The sequence below is a fragment of the Triticum aestivum genome, chromosome 7B (genome assembly GCF_018294505.1).
Source record: "Triticum aestivum cultivar Chinese Spring chromosome 7B, IWGSC CS RefSeq v2.1, whole genome shotgun sequence".
NCBI lineage: Eukaryota > Viridiplantae > Streptophyta > Magnoliopsida > Poales > Poaceae > Triticum > Triticum aestivum.
Genome location: NC_057813.1, coordinates 549,407,136 through 549,428,697, shown reverse-complemented (window position 1 = coordinate 549,428,697; position 21,562 = coordinate 549,407,136).

The following is a 21,562-nucleotide window of genomic DNA, read 5'->3' as shown; positions in this document are numbered from 1 at the left end:
GGGGGCGACAGAGCAGGCCACATGGCGGCGCGTGGTTCGTCGGAGGCGGCGGGCGGACGCGTCCGGCACGGTCCGGACGTGTCCGGTGCACGGAGGAAGGGGAAGACTAGGGTTTGCCCGAAAATTTCGGGGATGGGCACATATTTGTAGGTAGAGGGAGCTAGGAGACTCCAAATGGAGTGCGGTTTTCGCCCACACGATCGTGATCCGACGGCGGAGAGCATGGAAGTGACTTAGATGGGTTATTGAGCTGTTTTGGAGGGGTGTTGGGCTGCAACCCAAAAGAGGCCTTTGCGGTTATGCGGTTAACCGTTGGAGTATCAAACGAACTCCAAATGACACGAAACTTGACAGGCGGTCTACCAGTGATATACCAAGGCCACTTGGCAAGGCTCGGCCCATTCTGAGAACGTTTAACACCCGCACACGAAAAGAGACAAGAGGGGTGCGCCGGTGCATGTGGGAGTGTCGGATTGCAAAACGGACAATGGGGAAAATGCTCGGATGCATGAGACGAACACGTATGCAAATGAGATGCACATGATGACATGATATGAGATGCACGACATGAACAAAATGCAAAACAAAAGACAAAACCCAACCACGAAGGGAATTCCATAGCACATAGCCGAAAATGGCAAGAGTTGGAGTTACAAATAAGGAAAGTTACATACGGGGTGTTACAACACTCCACCACTACAAGAGGATCTCGTCCCGAGATCTAGGACTGAAAGAACTCCAGATGTTCGGAATGGAGGTGATCCTCGCGCTCCAAGGTGGCTTCTCGGTCGGAATGGTGTGACCACTTCACTTTCAGGAATTTGATTGACTTGTTGCGAGTCTTGCGCTCGGTTTCTTCAAGAATAGCAATGGGGTGCTCATGATAAGAGAGATCTTCTTGGAGGTCAATTTCTTCGAAGTTGATAGTGCGCTCAGGAGTCTTGAAGCACTTGCGAAGCTGTGGCACGTGAAACACATCGTGCACGTTTGCAAAATTGGACGGAAGCTCAAGTTGATAGGTGAGATCGCCTCTTTTGCCAATGATCTTGAAAGGACCCACGTATCTAGGGGCAAGCTTCCCTTTGATACCGAAGCTGAAAGGATCGATATGGTTGACTAGAGGGGGGTGAATAGGCAACTAACAATTTTAAGCTTTTCTTTACCAAATTAAACTTTGCAACAAAATAGGTTGTCTAGATGTGCAACTAAGTGAGCAACCTATATGATGAAATAACAACTAGCACATATGCAAGCAAAGGATGTAACACAAGAAAGCTTGCAAAAGTAAAGGCACAGAATAACCAAGAGTGGAGCCGGTGGAGACGAGGATGTGTTACCGGAGTTCCTTCCTTTTAAGGGGAAGTACGTCTCCGTTAGAGCGGTGTGGAGGCACAATGCTCCCCAAGAAGCCACTAGGGCCACCGTATTCTCCTCACGCCCTCACACAATGCGAGATGTCGTGATTCCACTATTGGTGCCCTTGAAGGCGGCGACCGAACCTTTACAAACAAGGTTGGGGCAATCTCCACAACAATCGGAGGCTCCCAACAACACCACGAAGCTTCACCACAATGGAGTATGGCTTCGAGGTGACCTCAACCGTCTAGGGTGCTCAACCACCCAAGAGTAACAAGATCCGCTAGGGATAAGTGGGGGGAATCAAATATCCTGTGGTGGAAGTGTAGATCGGGCCCTTGTCACCCAATCCTGAGAAAATCAACAAGTTTGATCGGCTAGGGAGAGAGATCGGGCAAAAATGGAGCTTGGAGCAACAATGGAGCTTTTTGGGGGAAGAGGTGGTCAACTAGAGGTAGAAGACACCCCTTATATAGTCGTGGGAAAAATCCAACCGTTATCCACATGTTCAGCCCGCGACACACGGTACTAACGCCCCGGGGGCGCGGTACTACCGCGAGGCTGCGCGGTACTACCGTGGCGGACCACGGTACTACCGCAACGGCAGCACATGCCAGAACTTGCCTGACTAGGGGGCAGTACTACCGCTTGCGCGGTACTACCGCTCCCCCTTGCGGTACTACCGCAAGGTAGGAAAGTCACGGCCTGGGAAGGGCGCGGATGAAATAAATTACATCCGTGCCTACTTCCGCTGAAACTGAGGTGGTACAAAAATCCGACGCGGTACTATCGCTCGCGAGGCGCGGTACTACCGTTGCGGGCGCGGATGTAAAAAATTACATCCGCGCCTACTACCGTGATACTGTGGTACTAGGTAGGAGGGCTATGGTACTACGACTCCTAGGGAGCGATACTACCGTGGGCCCCCGCGGTACTACCGCGCTGGACGAGCGGTACTACCGTGGGGGGCGCGAATGTAAAAAATTACATCCGCCCCTACTACCGCACCGGAGCGGCGCAAGGCCTGGGAGCCGCGGTACTACCGCTCCAGAGGAGCGGTACTACCGTGACACACAGCGGTACTACCGCTTGTACTTGCGGTACTACCGCAAGTACAGCAGTAGTCGTCAGATTTCCGCACAACCAAGATAACGAAGGGAAGCTCCAAAAATGCAGGGAAAGGAGGGACAAGTGTACGTGTTGATTCCACCCAAACCTTTCTGACGCGGACCCCCTCTTAATAGTACGGCTCTCCTACGACTCAAATCCACCAAAGAGAAACGTAGAACAACGCCGACTTCAATAGTCTCCGAGGGGCGCCGAATCGTCTCGTGCCTAGTGATGAAGTATATGAGAAACTCAAGGCACACGATTAGTCCGCAAAAGCATTGTCATCAATCACCAAAACACCTAAGGGATAAATATGCCCTTACAATCTCCCCCTTTTTGGTGGATTTATGACAACACGGGATTTGCACATAGATAAGATAATTTAGAGCAGGGGCAAACCCCACCTCTCTAAAATATAGACGGGCTCCCCCTAGATGTGTGCACTTTAGATGAATGCTTTGGACTGCATACCACACAGACTAGGATCAACCCTCCCCCTATATTTTAGAGACCAAGGCATGATAATAAGCATAGCATAGCATAAAGATAGGACAATAATAGCATAAAGATAGCACAATATAACACAAGCTCGCTAGGATAGATAAAGTGCATATGTCTTACACCATACGAAGTAAAGTAACCAAGGTTCGAATGAGAAAGCAGCAAATAGCTCAACCGAGAAAGAAGCAAACACACGACACACACGACTCGCAAACTCGCAAATCCCTACACTCTCTCCCCCTTTGGCATCGAGACGCCAAAAAGGCAGAGAAGACACCTACACACACAAGAGGTGGCTCAAGCAGGGAACTCATCCCACCCCTCTCCGTCGGACTCCTCTGCAGCTGGAATGGTCTCCTCGACATCCTCCTCAGAATCAGTCCACCTGTAGCCTTGCTTCTCCATCCACTCGGCCTCAGGAGTGATGCACTCCTCAGACCCGCCAGACACTTCCTCACCATAGAGCTACAAGATCTTGTTGTGCCGGTGACGACTCTCCTTGGACTCCACGTGAGTCCTATACTGCCCCTTGGCTTGCATGCAGAAAAGAGACTTCATCTTATCCTTCAACTTCTTGGCCCATGATGGCCTAGAGGCACTCTGGGAGGGCCTAGCAGTACGGACCTCAGCAACATCCTTGGTGCCAGCATCCTCCTCATCAACAACAGCCCTAGCAGCAGTCGCCTCAGCATGAGTAGCGATGTTAGCCCAGTTGGATTTGATACGCAGACAAATGGGCTCATGGCGAATCCAGTCTGGAGCAAGGAACTCCTCACCAGGGAACATCTTCTCCCAAGTCTTCGAGATCAGCAGAAACAGGTAGGGCCCATAGATAGGCACCTTGCGGTTGAACACTGCAAACCGAAGCTCACACCACATGATGTGTGAGACATCAAGTGGCTGAGTCTGAGATGAGCGAGCCTCCTGGCAAATAAGCATCATGTACACCATATAGGCATGAACCTTGTCTTTGTCACCGATGCGAGGGAACAAGGAGTTGTGGAAGATGCGATACATGATATCCAGAAAGGAGTTGAGCACCAATGTTGTCTTGCCATTGGCGAGCGCCTTCTCAACCATGAACGGAGTAAGCTTGTCCTTGTTGGGAGACTCCGCATTGCCATGAGGGCGAACACCCACTGGAGTGTTGAGCCCATCATCAGGAACATGAAGCAGATCCATAAACTCCTTCCAGGTAGCAAACAATTGACGGCCATTGGTCATCCAGGTCATTCTCCTCTCTTCATTAGGGTGAAAATAAACTAAGGCAAAGAATTGACAGATAAGCTCAGGGTCACAGTCAAGGTGAAAGGAGATCACATGCTCAATGCCAAACTGCTCCACCAAGTCCAGAGCCTCTCCAAAGTAGTCACGGAACTTGTCCTTCCTCATGTGATGCATATCAATCCACTTCACCTCCACGTAGGTGTTCTGCTTGTTCTTGATGACATCCAGATAGATGTTGGTCTGTGCCTTGTTCCAGAACAGCTCACAACCTCTGACAGTGGAACGCGGGTTCACATAAGGGTGAAGCTGCCTGAGACGGACATACTCAGTTGGGGCTATCTCATCCACGTCCTTAGCGGGCTCCTTGTGCTTGCTAGCTGAGGTCTTGACATTGCGCTTGGAGGCAGACGAGCCCTCTGGAACTTCACCTGGGTTGCGCAGACGCTTGGAGCCAGTGTCACGACTGGGATTGGACCGGCGAGAGTCACCACCTGAGACACACACGCAAAACACCAAAGACGCGAAGAAGATCAATGCAAAAGCCACGATAACGCACAAGAAACACATAGAAGGCATACGAGAAAGTTGGCATGCGATAGATTTGAGCCACGGTAGAACTGCCACTGTTTGCGGTACTAAAATGTTAGTACCACTCCAAACACGGTAGTACCGTGCGAGGTCACGGTAGTACCGTGGCTGGAGCGGAAGTAAACTTTTAGTACCGCACAGAGCGCGGTAGTACCGCTCCTGAAGGGCGGTAGTACCGTGCGAGCAGTAGTACCGCGCCGGACGGGCGGTAGTACTGCGTCGCGTCAGATCCAACCGGTGGTTTGAATCTAAAAAGAACCGTGAAACAACGACGGTGCTACGGTGATCAGATCTAGCGCAAGACAACAATACAAGTATAATTCCTATGCAATACCACGCTCCTTCATCCTATTCTTGCAGAGATTAAGCCTATGAATCTCAAGAACACACAAGCCTCCCCAAAACCTAGAAACACCAAACACAATCAACACGGAGAGGGAGTTGGGAAAAAACCTTGGTCCATAGCAAGAGCACGTGGTGGGGAACGATCCCACCGGTCGGAATCACGGGAGGGCAGCCGATGGAGGAGATCCGGCGACGAACGCCGGCTCGGTTCTTGAGCGAGGGAGAGAAGGAGCCGACGTGGAGAGAGAGGACAGCGAATGGGTATGGGGAGTTAGAACTCCCCCTGCCCGTCCTTATCCGCACGCGCTCGAACCGGCGCGGTAGTACCGCGTATCATCGCGGTAGTACCGCTTGGGCGGAAATACCGCGCCGAGGCGGTAGTACCGCTCAACCAGGCGGCAGTAAAAAATTACTGCCGCGTGGTGGCGGTAGTACCGTGCTCCCGCAAGCGGTAGTACCATGGATGGCTGCGGTAGTACCGTAGCTGGCCGCGGTAGTACCGTGAGCTCAAGTCACCGCAAATTTCAACACGAGAAGAAAAAGCCTTTGCACGGAAACTTTTCACACACAAGAAACCACAAGAACACGCAGAAACCAGAGGCAAAAAGACAACAAGAAACCACCAAGCGACAAAGCCTCTCGAGGAGAGAGGGCGGTGGCCAAAGCCACCTATGTTTGAGTTGGATGGTATGGCACCGCGAAGAATTATCCTTGGGCCCATGACCAAAACTCGTCTTTGAAGCACAAGTACCATTAAAAATGGCTAATGTGAAAGAGGTGATCGATTTATGCATAATGGGGGGGAGGGAGAGTTCATTGAGAGAACAACACTCCCCCTATGTCCATGCCTACACCTAAACTAGACAACAAGTTGAGTGTGGTGGGGGGTGCACGGTTTCAAGTCACATTGCTCAAATCAATGATATTTAGCTCATGCCTTAACTCGCGAAATCTTGCTTCATCCAAGGGCTTCGTGAAAATATCTGCAAGGTTATCATGAGTGTTGACATACTTGAGCTCGATCTCCGCTCGCCTAATGTGATCCCGGATGAAGTGATACCGAATCTCAATGTGCTTCGTCTTGAAGTGTTGCACCGGGTTGAGAGAAATCTTGATGGCACTTTCATTATCACACCAAAGAGGCACTTTGTCACAAATGACACCGTACTCCTTTAAAGTTTGCCTCATCCATAGGAGTTGAGCACAACAACTACCGGCCGTCACATACTCCTCTTCGGTGGACGAGAGAGACACACAACTTTGCTTCTTGGAAGACCAACTTACCAAAGAGCAACCAAGAAATTGGCACCCTCCGGAAGTGGACTTCCTATCCACTTTGTCTCCCACCCAATCGGAATCCGTGAAACCTTCAAGCTTGAAGTTTGCTCCTCTTGGGTACCATAAGCCAAAGTTTGGGGTATGAGCCAAATATCAAAAGATTCGCTTGACCGCCACATAGTGACTTTCCTTTGGTGCGGCTTGAAAACGTGCACACATCCCCACACTCAACATGATATCCGGTCTAGATGCACAAAGGTAAAGCAAGGAGCCAATCATGGAGCGATATACCTTTTGATCCACCGCTTTACCATTGGGATCAATGTCAAGTTGGCACTTGGTAGGCATTGGTGTAGTAGCCGGCTTGACATCACTTAGCTTAAATCTTTTAAGCATGTCTTGAGTGTATTTGGCTTGGTTGATGAAGGTTCCTTCTCTTCTTTGTTTGACGTCAAAACCAAGGAAGAACTTCAACTCTCCCATCGAAGACATCTTGAACTTGGAGGTCATGAGAGCGGCAAATTCCTCATTGAAAGCTTTGTTAGGAGAACCAAAGATAATATCATCAACATATAGTTGGCATACAAACAACTCCTCGTTGACCTTCTTAGTAAAAAGAGTGGGGTCGATTTGCCCTACTTCAAATCCACGATCTTGTAGCAACTCAGTAAGGTGATCATACCACGCACGTGGGGCTTGTTTAAGGCCATAGAGTGCCTTATCAAGTTGATACACATGATCCGGGAAGTAGGGGTCTTCGAACCCAGGGGGTTGCTTGACATAGACCAACTCATTAATAGGACCATTAAGAAAGGCACTTTTCACATCCATTTGTTGCAACTTAAAGTTGTGATGGGAAGCATAAGCAATCAACAAACGAATGGATTCAAGACGAGCAACGGGAGCAAAGGTTTCATCGTAGTCGATACCCTCGACTTGGGAGTAGCCTTGTGCTACCAATCTCGCCTTGTTGCGAATGATGATCCCATGAGCATCTTGCTTGTTCTTAAGATCCACTTGGTTCCAATGACGTTGTGGTTCCCCGATGGTCTTGGCACTAATCTCCACACCTTGTTGTACTCAAAGTTGTTGAGTTCTTCATGCATGGCCTTGAGCCAATCCGAGTTTTCGAGCGTCTCATAGACCTTTTGGGGTTCAACACAAGAGACAAACGCGTGATGTTCACAATAGTTTGCTAATTGTCTACGAGTGCTTACCCCCTTTCTTAGGCTTCCAACCACGTTTTCCATGAGATGGCCTTGAGTGGTGAGCTTGGAAGCAATCTTCGCGGCACGAAGCTCCAATTCCTCCTCGGGTGTGGAAGGAGGAGGGTTAACTTGATTATCTTGAGCGCCGTCTTGAGCTTGTTCTTGATCTTGAGCTTGCTCATGATCTCGAACTTGCTCAAGGGGGAGAACTTGACCTTGGACATCATTTAGAGGTTCACCACCATCTTGAGGTTGATCTTGCCCTTGGTCTTGTTCATGAGAATGAGGGCCTTCACTTTGTTCTTCGGAAGCGTGTGGGTCTTGGGGAGGTGATGGCTCCACTTGAGTGGAGCATTGTCCTTCTCCTTCGGCCACAAGGGGTTCCTCAATGGGTAGGATTTGACCAATACCCATTCTTCTTATGTCTTGGGGAGGAATTTCATCACCTACATCACAAGTACCACTTTGCTCCACTTGGGAGCCGTTATTTTCGTCAAACTCCATGTTACACGTCTCCTCAATGAGTCCGATGGACATGTTGAGGACACGGTAAGCATGAGAGTTTGTAGCATAACCAACAAATATGCCCTCATGAGCTCTAGCCTCAAATTTAGACAAACGAACACCTTTCTTGAGAATGAAACACTTACAACCGAACACCCGGAAGTACTTGAGGTTGGGCTTATTGTCGGTGAGTATCTCATAAGGAGTCTTGTTCAAGCCTTTGCGAAGATAGAGCCGATTGGATGCATGACATGCGGTGTTGATGGCTTCGGCCCAAAAGTTGTATGGAGACTTGAACTCCGCCATCATGGTCCTTGCCGCATCCATCAACGTCCGGTTCTTCCTCTCTGCAACACCATTTTGTTGAGGGGTATATGGTGCAGAATATTGATGCTTGATCCCCTCATCACTAAGAAACTCATCCAAGGTGTAGTTCTTGAACTCGGTGCCGTTGTCACTTCTTATTGTCAAGATCTTTGCATCATGTTGATGTTGAGCTTCATTTGCAAAGTTGGTGACGGTTTGTTGAGTCCCACTCTTCCTCTTGAAGAAGTATACCCAAGTGTATCTTGAATAATCATCCACAATCACCAAGCAATACTTTCTTCCTCCAAGACTATCAAAAGATGGAGGCCCGAAGAGATCCATGTGAAGGAGCTCCAAGGGTCTCTTCAAGTAGATGATGGTTGATGGAGGGTGAGCCTTTTCATGAAGCTTTCCTTCGATACAAGCACTGCAAGCACGATCTTTGGCAAAACTAACATTTGTTAGTCCACGGACATGGTCCCCCTTGAGAAGACTTTGCAAAGATCTCATATTGACGTGGGCTAAACGGTGATGCCAAAGCCATCCCATGTCAACTTTAGCCATTAGGCATGTCGCGGTCTTAGTGGGTCGCTCCGAAAAGTTAATCACATAGAGACCGTTCTCGACATGCCCAACAAAGGCTACTTTAAGAGTCTTGCTCCACAAGAGGGCCACGGTATCAATGTCAAAGAATGTAGCAAAGCCCATGAGTGCAAGTTGACGAACGGAAAACAAATTGAATGCAAGGGACTCAACAAGCATGACTTTCTCGATCGTTAGATCATGAGAAATGACAACCTTGCCGAGAACCAATACCTTAGAATGTGATGCATCACCCCACTCGACATTGGTGGGCATAGATGGAATCTCTTGCATGTCCACCACCAAGTCCTTGCTCCCGGTCATATGATTTGTTGCTCCACTATCGAGCAACCATGATCCCCCACCGGAAGCAAACACCTACACGAGATCAATGTTTGGTTTTAGGTACCCATTTAGTAATGGGTCCTTTGATGTTAGTAACAAGGGTCTTGGGAACCCAAATAGACCATTCAATGTACTCATAAGGAGAACCAACAGATTTAGCATAAACATGTCCATCACTAGCACGGCACAACACATATGACAGGTTAAAGTCGCCGACTTTGTTTGAGGAAAGGCTTTTGCCCTTTTGGACATCAACTCCCTCCACTTTTTCCTTCTTCTCCTTAGGAGCACCCTCTCCCTCTTTCACAAACGTTTGTTTGAGAGGAGGAGGACGTTTGGTCTTGTTGTTGTTCTTCTTCTTGCTCTTGGACTTGGGTGCAAACCCAATTCCTTCTTTGGCCACAACTTCCTTTTGATTGCTCAAAAGGCCGTTGAGGTTCTTCTCACCTTGAATGCAAGTCACAAGGCCTTTCTCAAGTTGATCCTTCAACTTGGCATTCTCCTCCACAAGATTCACATGCTCACAACACGGGTTAGTAGCACATGCATTATCAATTAATACCATATGAGGAAAGGTGGCCTTTTTCTTGATTAGCTTAACTTGGAGTTGAGCATGAGACTCTTTGAGGTTAGCATGAGTACCCTTCAAGACCTTGTGGGCCTTGTCAAGTATCTCAAACTCCTCTTTGAGTCTAGCATGATCAACCCTAAGTTTAGCCTTCTCGGAGGTTAGCACACGAGACACGACAAGAGCATGATCAAGATCTTTCCTTAACTTAGCATGGTCATCATTGTGTGACTCCTCAAGAGTCAAACGATGTACACGCTCTTCCTCAAGAGCATTAGAGAGATCTGATATCTCATCGGCATAGTCACGACTATGACCTTCCATCTTGGAGATGGTTTCTTCGTGAGCCTCGATCATGTCATTGGCCTCACCAATTTGTTCCAAGAGAGCAACAAAGTGCTTCTTGGATTTACCCTTGAGCTTACTCATAAAAGACTCAAATTCATTCACTTCCTCATTAGACTCAACATGTTCATCAATGCAATCCCCCAAGGAGGGATTAGTAATGATGGTGGTTGTGATGTTGGGGGTTACCTTGTTTGAAGCTTTAGCCACGAGACACTTGGCGGTGATGTTTTCGTTGGGTGATTCGAAGAGAGACACCCGGGGAGTAGTAGCAAATGGCAACGGACGCCATGGCCATTGCTTCTTCATTTTCATCATCATCGTCATCCTCTTAGTATTCTTCTTGAACCACCAACCCACGAGTGGGAGTCTTCTTGGCGAAGTTGTTCTTGTTGGGGATGGACTTAGCTTTGTCTTTTCGGATGAACTTGCCACCGTTGTCTTCCCGCTTCTCGTAAGGACAATCCGCAACGAAATGGCTCACATTGCCACAGTTGAAGCAAGTTCTAACTCGTTGCTTGCCCTTGACGCCACTTGAGTTGTTCTTGTTGAAGTTGGGTCTTGAGCTCTTCTTGCTCCAAAATTGTCTTGAAGAAAGGGCCATGTGCTCATGGTAATCAAATTTGGTGTCTTCGGGGTTGCTTTCCTCATCTTCCACTTCTTCCTCTTCTTCCATAATAACCTTGGCCTTCAAAGCAAGGTTAGGCTTCTTGCCCTTTGAGAACGGAGCACCGCATTGTCGGCGGTCTTGTCCAAGATGCTCATTGCCACGAACTCATCCAACACTTCACTTGAGGTCATGGAGTGGAAGTCCGGTCGTTGACGAATGACGGAGGACATGGCCTTGTTGTAGGGCATCATGGCCTTGAGGAACTTTCGCTTGATCCAATTGTCATCCATGTCCTTGCTTCCATGATCTCGGAGTGCGACCGCGAGTTTGGTCACTCTTCGAAAGAGCTCACGAGGTTCTTCATCTTCTTTCATTGCAAACTCATCCGCTTCATCTTGCACCACTTCATAGTTGGAGCGTTGAATGCTAGCACTTCCTCGATAGAGACCCTCGACACATTTCCATGCTTCTTTAGCCATGACATGCGATCGGAGGTGAGGAAGATCTTCGGGAAGGATAGCATCTTGGATGATGAAGAGAGCACTCTCATTGAATTTATTGTCCATGTCTTCTCAAGGGGTGAAGTTGCTTGGGCCATGAGGATAAAAACCTTCTTCAATGATTCTCCAAAGGTTAGTGTTCACATGTTTTAAATGATGCTTAAAGCGATAGACCCAAGAATCAAAATCTTCATGTTTCTCATATTTAGGAGGAGGACCGGCATGATTCAAATGAGTGGAGGGGATTGGCCCTCCATAAATTGGAGGTTCCACATGGGCAAAGATGTCGGTACCATTTCTACCACTAATAGAAGGACTCTTTTCAATGTTAGCTTCCCCCTTGTCGGAGGTAGCATCCGTCACCTTGTTGGTGGGATCACCCACTTTCATCGGCGAGGTAGATTGTTTAAGTCCTTCTAGTAATTACTTAAACATGTCCTTGACCTCGGTCGTCATGGAGGTTTTCAATGTTTCAAAGCCACATTGAATTCCTCACGTGAGATCGAGTTACCGCCATCTCCCGTAGATGAGATCGGATTCGCACCGGAGTGCTCTCCCACCTCATCTACGACATCAACCATACTCTTCGGATGGTAAAGCCCTTAAAAAGAGATGAGGCTCTGATACCAATTGAAAGGATCGATATGGTTGACTAGAGGGGGGGGGGGTGAATAGGCAACTAACAATTTTAAGCTTTTCTTTACCAAATTAAACTTTGTAACAAAATAGGTTGTCTAGATGTGCAACTAAGTGAGCAACCTATATGATGCAATAACAACTAGCACATATGCAAGCAAAGGATGTAACACAAGAAAGCTTGCAAAAGTAAAGGCACGGAATAACCAAGAGTGGAGCCGGTGGAGACGAGGATCTGTTACCGGAGTTCCTTCCTTTTAAGGGGAAGTATGTCTCCATTAGATCGGTGTGGAGGCACAATGCTCCCCAAGAAGCCACTAGGGCCACCGTATTCTCCTCACGCCCTCACACAATGTGAGATGCCGTGATTCCACTATTGGTGCCCTTGAAGGCGGCGACCGAACCTTTACAAACAAGGTTGGGGCAATCTCCACAACAATCGGAGGCTCCCAAAAACACCATGAAGCTTCACCACAATGGAGTATGGCTTCGAGGTGACCTCAACCGTCTAGAGTCCTCAACCACCCAAGAGTAACAAGATCCGCTAGGGATAAGTGGGGGGAATCAAATATCCTGTGGTGGAAGTGTAGATCGGGCCCTTGTCACCCAATCCTGAGAAAATCAACAAGTTTGATCGGCTAGGGAGAGAGATCGGGCGAAAATGGAGCTTGGAGCAACAATGGAGCTTTTTGGGGGAAGAGGTGGTCAACTAGAGGTAGAAGACACCCCTTATATAGTCGTGGGAAAAATCCAACCGTTATCCACATGTTCAGCCCGCGACACATGGTACTACCGCCCCTGGGGCGCGGTACTACCGCGAGGCTGCGCGGTACTACCGTGGCGGACCACGGTACTACTGCGACGGCAGTAGATGCCAGAACTTGCCTGACTAGGGGGAAGTACTACCGCTTGCGCGGTACTATCGCTCCCCCTTGCGGTAGTACCGCAAGGCAGGAAAGTCACGGCCTAGGAAGGGCGCGGATGAAATAAATTACATCCGTGCCTACTTTCGCTGAAACTGAGGTGGTACAAAAATCCGACGCGGTACTACCGCTCGCGAGGTGCGGTACTACCGTTGCGGGCGCGGATGTAAAAAATTACATCCGCGCCTACTACCGTGATACTGCGGTACTAGGTAGGAGGGCCACGGTACTACGACTCCTAGGGAGCGGTACTATTGTGGGCCCCCGCGGTACTACCGCGCTGGACGAGCGGTACTACCGTGGGGGGCGCGGATGTAAAAAATTACATCCGCCCCTACTACCGCACCAGAGTGGCACAAGGCCTGAGAGCCGCAGTACTACCGCTCCAGAGGAGCGGTAGTACCGTGACACACAGTGGTACTACCGCAAGTACAACAGTAGTCGTCAGATTTCCGCACAACCAAGATAACGAAGGGAAGCTCCAAAAATGCAGGGAAAGGAGGGACAAGTGTACGTGTTGATTCCACCCAAACCTTTCCGACGCGGACCCCCTCTTAATAATACGGCTCTCCTACGACTCAAATCCACCTAAGAGAAACGTAGAACAACACCGACTTCAATAGTCTCTGAGGGGCACCGAATCATCTCGTGCCTAGTAATGAAGTATCTGAGAAACTCAAGGCCACATGATTAGTCTGCAAAAGCATTGTCATCAATCACCAAAACACATAAGGGATAAATATGCCCTTACAGAAGCGATGAGTGCCTTTCATTGGAGAGACGTGGAGGTAGACATGGTCTCCAATTTCAAAAGCCACATCACGGTGCTTGTCATCATAATAGCTCTTCTGGCGCAATTGCGCGGCTTTGAGATTCTCACGAATGACTTTGCACATTTCTTCGGCTTCTGTGATCAAGTCGTTGCCAAGAAGTTGACGTTCACCTGTCTCGGACCAATTGAGAGGAGTACGACACTTTCTGCCATAGAGAATTTTGAATGGGGCCTTGCCCGAACTCGCTTGGAAGCTGTTGTTGTAGGAGAACTGGGCATATGGAAGACAACCTTCCCACTTCATACCGAAAGAGATGACACAAGCCCTAAGCGTATCTTCAAGGATTTGATTGACTCGCTCGACTTGGCCACTTGTTTAAGGATGGAAAGCTGTGCTAAAACGAATGTTGGTGCCCATGGCCTTCTGAAAGGAGTCCTAGAACTTAGAAGTGAAGATGCTTCCACGGTCTGAAGAGATCAATTGTGGAATGTCGTGCAAGGAGACAATCCTGGAGGTGTATAACTCTGCCAGCTGAGCTGCTATAATAGATTCTTTGATAGGAAGAAAATGAGCCACTTTAGTAAGCTTGTCAATGACAACGAAGATAGCATCATTTCCACGCTTGGACTTAGGAAATCTAGTCACGAAGTCCATCTCGATATGATCAAACTTCCATTCCGGAATAGCAAGAGGTTGGAGGAGACCAGCTGGTCGTTGGTGTTCTGCTTTCACCCTTCTACGGACATCACATTCATTCATGAATTGAGCAATTTCTCGCTTCATTCGAGTCCACCAATATGACTGCTTGAGTTCATGGTACATCTTCGTACTTCCAGGATGAATGGATAGAAGGGAATTGTGTGCCTCGTTCATAATGACTTTTCTCAGATCACCTTTAGGAACCACAATTCGATCCTCAAAGAAAAGAGTATCTTTGTCATCAATGTGGAAGCACTTGTATTTGGAAATGCCCTTGTCGATACCACGTTTCACCTTCTTCACCATGGTATCCAGGAGTTGTGCCTCACGAATTTGATCTTCCAAAGTAGGAGAGACTATGAGGTTGGCAAGAAAGCCTTGAGGAACAACTTGAAGATTCAGCTTGCGGAAAGCTTCACAAAGATCCAGTTGGAATGGCTTGAGAATTAAGCTGTTGCAATAAGCCTTTCTGCTCAGAGCATCTGCAATCACATTGGCCTTGCCAGGAGTATATTCAATACTTGGATTGTACTCTTGAATCATTTCGACCCATCGAGTTTGCCTGAGGTTGAGGTTGGGTTGAGTGAAGATATACTTGAGGCTCTTGTGATCGGTGAGTATGTCCACTTTCCTTCCCAACAAGAGATGTCTCCATGTTATCAATGCATGGACAACTGCCGCCAACTCAAGATCGTGAGTGGGGTAGTTCTTTTCGTTGGGCTTCAACTGGCGAGAGGTATAGGCCACAACTTTCATCTCTTGCATTAACACGGCACCGAGACCTTGAAGAGAAGCATCACAGAAGACTTCGAATGGCTTGGATTCATCAGGAGGAGTTAAGACAGGAGCTGTGACTAGCTTCTCTTTGAGGGTGTTGAAAGCAACGTCACACTCAGGCGTCCATACATACTTGACATGCTTCTGGAGGAGGTTGGAAAGAGGCTTTGCAATCTTAGAGAAGTTCTCAACGAATCTTCGGCAATAGCTTGCAAGACCAAGAAAACTGCGGAGCTGCTTGACATTCTGAGGAGGATCCCAATTCACAATTGCAGACACCTTCTCGGGATTCACAGCGATGCCCTTGGCGGAGATGGTGTGACCAAGATAAAGAACTTCATCAAGCCAGAACTCACATTTGGAAAACTTCGCATAGAATTGATGCTCTATGAGCTTGTCGAGCACCAATCGCAAATGTTTGGCATGATCCGACTTATTCTTGGAGAAGACCAAAATATCATCGAGATACACCAGAATGAATTCATTGGTGTAGGGGTTGAATATGAAGTTCATCATTCGAGAGAATGTTGGAGGAGCATTGACAAGGCCGAAAGACATGACAATATATTCATAAGAACCATAGCTTGTTCTGAATGCTGTCTTGGGAATATCTTGTTCACGAATGCGAATCTGATGATAACCCATACGGAGGTCAAGCTTGGAGAAAACTTTAGCACCTTTGAGTTGCTCGAAAAGCTCATTGATGTTGGGAAGTGGATACTTGTTCTTGATTGTCTTCTTGTTCAATGGACGGTAATCGACGCACAGTCGGTCCGTGCCATCCTTCTTCTGGACAAAAAGAACTCCACAACCCCATGGAGATGAACTCGGTCTGATCAAATCCAGACGCTCTTGTTCATCGAGCTGTTTCTTCAATTCCTTCAGTTCTTCAGGTCCTAGCTTGTATGGACGCTTGCAAACGGGTTCAGTGCCAGGCTCAAGATCGATAACAAATTCGACTGGCCGGTGAGGAGGCATACCCGGAAGCTCTTCTGGAAAAACATCTTGGTACTCACAAACGACTGGAATCTGGGAGATAGCATTCAACTCGCCCTTCTCATTGAGAGAAAACAACCGAATGGTTTCATCACGAGCGGCATGGATGATAACATCCTCAGAAGACTGTGTCAATTGAATTTCCCTGGCAGCACAATCAAGTTGAGCTTTGTGCTGAGAAAGCCAGTCCATCCTGAGAATTAGATCAATATCAGAGTCACCAAGGACCATTGGAGAAGACAGAAATATATAGTCGCCCATCTTGATAGAAACATCCGGAGCCATCATTTTGGTATTCATGAACAAACCCGGAGAGGAAACCGCTATTGGCTTAGGCAGATGAACAATATGCAAATCGTGCATGGATGCAAAAGGCTTTGATATGAATGAAATAGATGCACCCGTATCAAATAAAACTTTTGCAGGAATATCATTAATTGGAAGATTACCCATTATCACATCAGAAGAATCCTCTGCTTGCGCTGCATTCATCATGTTCACCTTTGCAGACTTTGGATTATGCTTGACCACTGCATTGCTTGAAGACCTCACAGGAGGAGGAGGCGGAAGGCGCCTTTGGTTAAAGCACTTGTTCGCGTAGTGACCTTTCTGCTGGCACTTGTTGCAAGTCACCTCTGAGAGCGGACGGTGATATGGAGCATTTGACCTTGGAACTTGAGAATTTGACTTGTTCTGATAGCCTGGGTTGGGTGGGTGGGAAGATCCACGACCACCTGAGTTCTTCTGCTGGTAAGGCTGACGAAACGGAGGAGGAGGAAGGTAGAACTTCTGCTGCTTAGCTGCCACTTGTGAGGAAGAAGAAGACTGAACTGCATCCCTGATTCTCTTCTTGGAAGTGTTGGGGAACGTAGTACTTTCAAAAACTTTCCTACGCACACGCAAGATCATGGTGATGGCATAGCAACGAGAGGGGAGAGTGTTGTCCACGTACCCTCGTAGACCGTAAGCGGAAGCGTTAGCACAACACGGTTGATGTAGTCGAACGTCTTCACGATCCGACCGATCCAAGCACCGAACGTACGACACCTCCGAGTTCAGCACACGTTCAGCTCGATGACGATCTCTGGGCTCTGATCCAACAAAGCTCCGGAGATGAGTTCCGTCAGCACGACGGCGTGGTGACGATGATGATGTTCTACCGGCGCAGGGCTTCGCCTAAACTCCGCGACGATATAACCGAGGTGGAATATGGTGGAGGGGGGCACCGCACACGGCTAAGGAACGATCCGTAGATCAACTTGTGTGTCCATGGGGTGCCCCCTGCCCCCGTATATAAAGGAGCAAGGGGGAGGCCGTCCGGCCCAAGGGGGGCACGCCAAGGAGGAGGAATCCTCCTCCTAGTAGGAGTAGGACTCCTCCTTTCCTACTCCTACTAGGAGGAGGAAGGAAGGGGGAGAGGGGGAAGGAAAGAGGGGGGCGCCACCCCCTTCCTGGTCCAATTCGGACCAGAGGGAGAGGGGGCGCGCAGCCCACCCTGGCCGCCCCTCTCTCTTCCCCACTAAGGCCCATAAGGCCCATTACTCTCCCGGGGGTTCCGGTAACCCCTCCGGCACTCCAGTTTTCTCCGAAATCACCCGGAACACTTCCTGTGTCCGAATATAGTCGTCCAATATATCAATCTTTATGTCTCGACCATTTCGAGACTCCTCGTCATGTCCGTGATCACATCCGGGACTCTGAACAAACTTCGGTACATGAAAACTTATAAACTCATAATAAAACTGTCGTCATAACGATAAGCGTGCGGACCCTACGGGTTCGAGAACTATGTAGACATGACCTAGAACTATTCTCGATCAATAACCAATAGAGGAACCTGGATGCCCATATTGGTTCCTACATATTCTAGGAAGATCTTTATCGGTCAAACCGCATAACAACATACGTTGTTCCCTTTGTCATCGGTATGTTACTTGCCCGAGATTTGATCGTCGGTATCCAATACCTAGTTCAATCTCGTTACCGGCAAGTCTCTTTACTCGTTACGTAATGCATCATCCCGTAACCAACTCATTGGTCACATTGCTTGCAAGGCTTATAGTGATGTGCATTACCGAGAGGGCCCAGAGATACCTCTCCGACAATCGGAGTGACAAAACCTAATCTCGAAATACGCCAACTCAACATGTACCTTCGGAGACACCTGTAGCACTCCTTTACAATCACCTAGTTACGTTGTGACGTTTGGTAGTACCCAAAGTGTTCCTTCGGTAAACGGGAGTTGCATAATTCTCATAGTTACAGGAACATGTATAAGTCATGAAGAAAGCAATAGCAATATACTAAACGATCAAGTGCTAGGCTAACGGAATGGGTCATGTCAATCACATAATTATCCTAATGATGTGATCCCATTAATCAAATGACAACACATGTCTATGGTTAGGAAACATAACCATCTTTGATTAATGAGCTAATCAAGTAGAGGCATACTAGTGACTATATGTTTGTCTATGTATTCACACATGTATCATGTTTCCGGTTAATACAATTCTAGCATGAATAATAAATAAATAATAACTTTATTATTGCCTCTAGGGCATATTTCCTTCAGTCTCCCACTTGCACTAGAGTCAATAATCTAGATTACATAGTAATGATTCTAACACCCATGGAGTCTTGGTGCTGATCATGTTTTGCTCGTGAGAGAGGCTTAGTCAAAGGGTCTGCAACATTCATATCCGTATGTATCTTGCAAATCTCTATGTCTCCCAGTTGGACTTGGTCCCGAATGGAATTGAAGCGTCTCTTGATGTGCTTGGTCCTCTTGTGAAATCTGGATTCCTTTGCCAAGGCAATTGCACCAGTATTGTCACAGAAGATTTTCATTCGTCCCGATGCACTAAGTATGACACCTAGATCGGAAATGAACTCCTTCATCCGGACTCCTTCATTTGCTGCTTCAGAAGCAGCTATGTACTCCGCTTCACATGTAGATCCCGCCATGATGCTTTGTTTAGAACTGCACCAACTTACAGCTCAACCGTTTAATAAAAACACGTATCCGGTTTGCGATTTAGAATCGTCCAGATCAGTGTCAAAGCTTGCATCGACGTAACCATTTACGACAAGCTCTTTGTCACCTCCATATACGAGAAACATATCCTTAGTCCTTTTCAGGTATTTCAGGATATTCTTGACCACTGTCCAGTGATCCACTCCTGGATTACTTTGGTACCTTCCTGCCAAGCTTATTGCTAAGCATACGTCAGGTCTGGTACACAGCATTGCATACATGATAGAGCCTATGGCTGAAGCATAGGGAACATCTTTCATTTTCTCTCTATCTTCTGCTGTGGTCGGGCATTGAGTTTGACTCAACTTCACACCTTGAAGCATGGGCAAGAACCCTTTCTTTGCCTGATCCATTTTGAACTTTTTCAAAATTTTATCAAGGTATGTGCTTTGTGAAAGTCCTATTAAGCGTCTTGATCTATCTCTATAGATCTTGATGGCCAATATGTAAGCAGCTTCACCGAGGTCTTTCATTGAAAAACTTTTATTCAAGTATCCTTTTATGCTATCCAGAAATTCTATATCATTTCCAATTAATAATATGTCATCTACATATAATATCAGAAATGCTACAGAGCTCGCACTCACTTTCTTGTAAATACAGGCTTCTCCAAAAGTCTGTATAAAACCATATGCCTTGATCACACTATCAAAGCATTTATTCCAACTCCGAGATGCTTGCACCAGTCCATAAATGGATTGCTGGAGCTTGCACACTTTGTTAGCATCTTTTGGATCAACAAAACCTTCTGGTTGCATCATATACAACTCTTCTTCCAGAAATCCATTCAAGAATGCAGTTTTAACATGCATTTGCCAAATTTCATAATCATGAAATGCAGCAATAGCTAACATGATTCGGATAGACTTAAGCATCGCTACGGGTGAGAAAGTCTCATCGTAGTCAACCCCTTGAACTTGTCGAAAACCTTTCGCAACAAGTCGAGCTTTATAGAGAGTTACATTACCATCAGCGTCAATCTTCTTCTTAAAGATCCATTTATTCTCAATGGCTTGCCGATCATCGGGCAAGTCAACCAAAGTCCATACTTTGTTTTCATACATGGATCCCATCTCAGATTTCATGGCCTCTAGCCATTTTGCGGAATCTGGGCTCATCATCGCTTCCTCATAGTTCGTAGGTTCATCATGGTCAAGTAACATGACTTCCAGAATAGGATTACCGTACCACTCTGGTGCGGATCTTACTCTGGTAGACCTACGAGGTTCAGTAGAAACTTGATCTGAAGTTTCATGATCAATATCATTAGCTTCCTCACTAATTGGTGTAGTTGTCACAGGAACCTGTTCTTGTGATGAACTACTTTCCAATAAGGGAGTAGATACAGTTATCTCATCAAGTTCTACTTTCCTCCCACTCACTTCTTTCAAGAGAAACTCCTTCTCTATAAAGGATCCGATTTTAGCAACGAAAATCTTGCCCTCAGATCTGTGATAGAAGGTGTACCCAATAGTCTCTTTTGGGTATCCTATGAAGACACATTTATCCGATTTGGGTTCGAGCTTATCTGGTTGAAGTTTCTTCACATAAGCATCACAGCCCCAAACTTTAAGAAACGACAACTTTGGTTTCTTGCCAAACCACAGTTCATAAGGCGTCGTCTCAACGGATTTTGATGGTGCCCTATTTAACGTGAATGCGGCCGTCTCTAAAGCATCACCCTAAAATGATAGCGGTAAATCAGTAAGAGACATCATAGATCGCACCATATCTAGTAAAGTACGATTACGACGTTCGGACACACCATTTTGTTGTGGTGTTCCGGGTGACGTGAGTTGCGAAACTATTCCGCATTGTTTCAAGTGTAGACCAAACTCGTAACTCAAATATTCTCCTCCACGATCGTAGAAACTTTATTTTCATGTTACGATGATTTTCCACTTCACTCTGAAATTCTTTGAACTTTTCAAATGTTTCAGACTTGTGTTTCATCAAGTAGATATACCCATATCTGCTCAAGTCATCTGTGAAGGTGAGAAAATAACGATACCCGCCGCGAGCCTCAACATTCATTAGACCACAAACATCAGTATGTATGATTTCCAACAAATCAGTTGCCCGCTCCATAGTTCCGGAGAACGGCGTTTTAGTCATGTTGCCCATAAGGCACGGTTCGCAAGTACCAAGTGATTCATAATCAAGTGATTCCAAAAGCCCATCTGTATGGAGTTTCTTCATGCGTTTTACACCGATATGACCTAAACGGCAGTGCCACAAATAAGTTGCACTATCGTTATCAACTTTGCAACTTTTGGTTTCAACACTATGAATATGTGTATCACTACTATCGAGATTCAATAAAAATAGACCACTCTTCAAGGGTGCAT